Source organism: Musa acuminata, chromosome BXJ2-4 (genome assembly GCF_036884655.1).
Source record: "Musa acuminata AAA Group cultivar baxijiao chromosome BXJ2-4, Cavendish_Baxijiao_AAA, whole genome shotgun sequence".
Lineage (NCBI taxonomy): Eukaryota > Viridiplantae > Streptophyta > Magnoliopsida > Zingiberales > Musaceae > Musa > Musa acuminata.
This window is the reverse complement of record NC_088341.1, coordinates 34,620,323-34,626,322: the sequence shown is the minus strand read 5'-3', so window position 1 is coordinate 34,626,322 and position 6,000 is coordinate 34,620,323.

Below are 6,000 nucleotides of genomic sequence, written 5' to 3'. Positions count from 1 at the left end.
TGTATGTTTATGTTTGTGTGCAGTGTGTGTTGTGTATATTACGTGTGTGTAGTGTGTTGTTTGTGTGCCGTGTGTGTAGTGTATGTTATGAGTTATGTATGTTGTGTTGTGTGTGTGTTGTGTATATTATGTGTGTGTTTTGTATGTTATGAGTTGTGTGTATATATGCGTATGTTAAAAGTTGTGTGTGTATAGTGTGTGTTATTATTAGTTATGTGTTGTGTATGTTGTGTGTGTGTAGTGTGTGTTGTTATTAGTTGTGTGTGTTTGTGTGGGCATTGTTTATGTTATGTGTATGTGTTGTGTGTGTTATATGTGTATGTGTATTGTGTGTTTGTTGTTATGTTTGTATGTTTAGTGTGTGTTGTTATGAGTTGTGTGTAGTGTGTGTTATGTATAGTGTGGGTGTGTGTTCTATTTTGTATGTGATGGGTGTGTGTGTATGTGTTTATGTGTTGTGTGTGTGTGGTGTGTGTTTTGTATTTATGTGTGTGTATGTTTTTGTGTGTTATGTGTGTATGTGTGTGTTTATGTATGTTGTATATCATGTGTTGTGTGTGTGAAGTGTGTGTTTGTATTGTCTATGTGTGTTATGAGTTGTGTGTCATATGTGTTTGTATTATGTGTTGTGTGTATGTTGTGTGTATTGTATTATGTGTGTTGTGTTGTGTGTGTGTGTTTTGTTTTATGTGTTGTGTATGTGTGTGTTGTATTGTGTTTGTTTCGTCTTCTATATTGTGTGTGTGTGCTGTGTGGTGTGTGCATTTTGTTTATTTTGTATGTTGTGCTTGTGTGTGTGTGTTATGTATATGTGTGTTTATTCTAAGTGAGTGTATTGTGTGTGTTTGTCATATGATATGTGTGTTTGTTTGTTTTGTAAGTTGTGTGTGTAGATTTGTACCATTTACGTGTATGTATATTTATTTTTTGTATGTGCGTATTTGTTTTGTGTGATATGTGTATGTGTATGCATGTGTGTGTGTTGTGTATGTTATGTGTGTATGTAGTGTGCATTGTTATGAGTCGTGTATGTATACGTGTATTGTGTATGTTATGTGTGTGTTGTGTGTAGTATGTGTTTTTATCAATTGTGTGTATATGTACGTGTGTTATCAGATGTGTATGTATATGTGTGTGTATGTTGTGTGTGTGTGTGTTGTATATGTTAAGAGTTGTGTGTGTATGTTTGTTGTGTATGTCATATGTTGTGTGTGTAGTGTGTGTATATTGTGTATGTTATGTGTGTGTTGTGTTTTGTGTGTGTATGTTATGTCTTTTCAAGTGTTGTGCTTTTTTTGTGTTTTGTGTTGTTTGTGTTGTGTTTTGTTTTATTGTGTATATTATGTGTATAGTGTGTATTGTTTTAAGTTCTGTGTGTATGTGTGTGTGTTGTGTGTAGTGTGTGTATGTGTGTGTGTTATGAGTTGTGTGTTTATGTTTATGTGTAGTATGTATTATGTGTGTGTTGTGTATGTTATGTGCGTATTGTTATTTGTGTGTATGTTGTTTGTGTGCTGTGTGTGTTATGTGTGTGTAGTGTATGTTGTTTGTGTGTGTTATGAGTTGTGTGTGTATTGTGTTGTATGTGTATTGTGTATATTATACGTGTGTATGTGTGTCTAGTGTGTGTGGTGTATGTATAGTGTGTGTTAAGTTGTGTGTGTAGTGTGTTGTTATGAGTTGTGTGTTATATGTGCATGTGTATTGTGTCTTAGTGTGTGTTGTTTATGTTTGTACGTTTAGTGTGTGTGTAATGTGTGTTGTGTGTGTTTGTGAGTTGTGTACGTGTGTGTTGTGTGTGTTGTTATGAGTTATGTGTGTATTGTGAGTAATGTGTGTTGTGTGTGTTGTTATGAGTTGTGTGTGTATTGTGTGTAATGTGTGTTGTTAAGAGTATTGTGTTGAGCGTGTTGTGTATATTATGTGTGTTGTGTGTGAGCGTGTTGTGTATATTATGTGTGTTGTGTGTATTGTGTTGTATATGTTATGTGTGTTGTGTGTGTGTATTGTGTGTGTGTGTTATGAGCTGTGCGTTTATGTGTGTGTATTGTGTTGTATGTGTTATATGTGTATTGTGTATATTATGTAGTGTGTGTAGTGTGAGTTGTGTGTGTATAGTGTGTGTTGTGTTATTAATTGTATGTTGTGTATGTTATGTGTGTGTTTGTTGTTGGTGTGCAGTGTGTGTTATGTGTGTGTTGTTTGTGTGTAGTGTGTTATGTGTGTAGTTTGTGTGTGTAGTGTGAGTTGTGTGTGTTTTGTATGTTATGAGTTGTGTGTGTATAGCGTGTGTTATGAGTTGTGTGTGTTGTTTATTAGTTAGTTGTATGTTGTGTATGTTATGTGTGTGTAGTATGTGTTGTTGAGTTTTGTGTGTTGTATATGTGTTGTGTATGTGTGTGTATTGTATATGTTTTGTGTATGTGTTGTGTGTGTTATATGTGTATGTGTATTGTGTGTGTGTAGTGTGTGTTATGTATGTTGTGTGTAGTTAGTTATATGTAGTGTGTGTTGTGTATGTGTGTGTGTGTTATGAGTTGTGTGTTGGTGTTTATGTGTAGTATGTATTATGTGTGTGTTGTGTATGTTAAGTGTGTATTGTTATTTGTGTGTACGTTGTTTGTGTGCAGTGTGTGTTATGTGTGTGTACTGTATGTTGTTTGTGTGTGTTATGAGTTGTATGTGTAATGTGTTGTATGTGTATTGTGTATATTATACGTGTGTATGTGTCTAGTGTGTGTTGCGTATGTTGTGTATGTATAGTGTGTGTAGTGTGTTGTTGAGTTGTGTGTGTTATATGTACATGTGTATTGTGTGTGTATATGTATTGTGTCTTAGTGTGTGTTGTTATGTTTGTGCGTTTAGTGTGTGTGTAATGTGTGTCGTGTATGTTGTGTGTGTGTAGTGCGTGTTATGTATGTTGTGTGTGTGTTGTTTATGAGTTGTGTGTGTAGTGTGTTGTTTATGAGTTGTGTGTGTTTGTGTGTTGTGTGTATGTTGTGTGTGTTTGTGTGTTGTGTATATAGTGTGTGTTATTTATGAGTTGTGTATGTGTGTGTCTATATATATTATGTGTGTATAGTGCGATGTTATGAGTTGTATGTGGTATGTGTATCCAAACATTATTAATTTTAAAATTTATATTATAATAAATTTATATTATTATAAAAAACTATAATAAAATTAAAAATAAAAATAAAATTTTACTTATCCGAAAAATAAAATTAAAAAATTTATCCTAAAAATAATATATGATTTTATCCTTAAAAAATAAATTTTATCCTTAAAAAATAAAAAAATAATTTTGTTTATCCTAAAATAAAATTATATCCGAAAAATAAAAATTTTATACTAAAAGTAAAATATAATTTTATCCTTAAAAAATAAAATTTGTCCTTAAAATAAATTTTTTTTATCCTAAAAATAAAATTATTTTTTAAAAAAATATATTATTATAAATTAAAAAAATATGCAACAAATTAAATATCTAAATTTGTTTATCTTAACATTATTAATTTTATTGATGAAAAAATAGATATAATAGATAATGAGATAATTTTAAAATTTCAATTCATTATAACGGAGGACGTCGATGATGAGAAATGATATAAATGATGGCAAATGATATAAATGATACCATTTAAAATAACGACCGTTATGAATGAGATAAGTAATGACTAAAACTGAGTACTGTTTTATCAACTTAGATATAATTATCAAATGATCTTTTGAAAGACATTAATAGATGAGAGACACAAATTAAAATCGTTACTTTACGATCCAACTCGTGATAGGAGATGGAGGAATCAAATCATTAACAGGACCGAATATCAGAGCATTTGAGAAGTCATGATTTGCTAAAACATGTATCGATGACCAAAATAAGTTAGCCATTCTTCTTTAGTATTTTAAGGATTATTTTAAAAAAAGTTAAACTTCTATTAAGAGATAAAATGATAATCAACATATCGATTTTCTTTTAAAAAATATGAGATACTAAAAAAAAAATAATAACTCCAAAATTTGTCGGATAGGATTGAAAAAGATCCAAAGAGCTATCTCCTCCTATACACAATATCCTTTAAATGAATCCATCTAATATTTCTATGAATCATCACTACATTAGAAAAAGAGGATTCACTAGTAAGATGTAATGATAATGAATGATATATATACATAGTGTGGAAGAGAGAGAGAAACAGAGAGAGATAAACCACAACGTGTTGGATACCTCGTTTATTTATAACACATTGAGTTATCAACTTCTTTAAAAGAGATAATAAATAAATAAAAATAAAATGAAGAAAAGTTGTCTGTTAAAATCATGCACACTCAAAATTGTTCTCCCAAACCTCTCGATTTTTGTTCCGTACAAAGAGAATTTTTGAGCAAAAAATATAATAGAAAATTCTCATTTATAGGATGGATAATGCTTTCAACGGGTATAATTATGTCTGAAACTTCATTTGACAATGGTCTTTCATGATAAACAAATATAATGTTTCATTCCCAAAATGGATGATTATCTTGAACAGTTCGAGATGGTTCGGGTTTCTATTCAAGCTTCCCATTCTAGTATATGTCATAGTATATGTGGCCACGGTCATGATTCTCAGGCAGCATCACATTCGGACGTATCTCTTTACACGATTTTTAAATTTTGCTTTCCTTGACCAAATTAACTCATCATGTTATCATCTAGAATAAAATTGTGATATAGAAAAAGAATTTATAGCCACAAAAAAAAAGAAAGTATGATAATGCTTAACTCATCACTTAACCCATGAAGGCATTCGCCATACATGAAAAGTGCAAGATTTTGATATCTTTATACTGGGAGAATACTTGCATGTACTATAAGACAAATTGGTAAACTATTTAGTAAAGCTCTTGAACTCTTCTAGAGTACATCAGTAAAAGCTTCAAGCATCTACTTATCTAATGGAAAAAAATAAAAAATAATCAGATTCATGTGTCATGACTATGTCTGATTAACAAACTATAAGACAAAAAAACAACAAAGTCCATTAAAACACAAACACACGTTTCTAGAGCTTGTATGAAGAAGTCGGTTCATTGCTCTGCTTTCTTTATCAAGAGGCCTTAGAAGAACACACAGAACATGGACAACAATAGAAAGATAAGATTTAAGGTTCCAAGACTACAATACTGAGTTGTCTGCTTTGTAACTTAACTTTGCTTAGTTGATACCGTTAGAAAATGTGCTCTCACCAAATGAACAGACAATCTCATCCAACCACCATTATTATTATCTTACACCATTACAAAATCAAAATTTAATCATTAGATGAATGTACCATCTGCTCAGTGCTTTTTCTGGGAAATTGGATGAAACAATGGCTAGTTGTTTCATTGGATATATTGCATCCTTTGGAATGTGCATCACAAAGTTGAAGATTTAAGTAAAGATTCCTTTACTTGAATCCATAATAAAAAAAAGTTATATGAATTGAAAGATATGTATGAACTGCTGAAAAACTGCACGAGATGCCAAGTATTGCCTATTGATACAACAATATCTTTACATGTTTGGGCATTGAAGGAGTCTGCAGGAATGAGTACTCCCTGAAATGAATTTGTGGCCCAAATTCATCTTTAGAAAGGCCATAGAATCTGTAAAGGTGAATCAACTTTAATCAGATGATAAAAAATGTGATTACCCATCTTTTTTTCTTATTGTGTTAGTCAACACAGACAAAAATGTGATTACCCAACTTTGATTGATTGCGTTAGTCAACTGCTCAGTGATTACCCTTTTTGTTTTTTTTTTTTCACAAGTTTCATTGCAGCATTGCACTATTAAGATTTCTGATCATTTATAATGGGAAATGTCATTTGTCTTGAAACAAGAGGTAAAATGTTCAAACATTAATGAAATAAAAAATTGTAGACTAAGGTCGAGATACAGATTCAAGTAATTATTTGTGGGTAAGATGAGGTTTTTAGATTTACTAGTGCAATAGAATCTCCTAGTCGTTG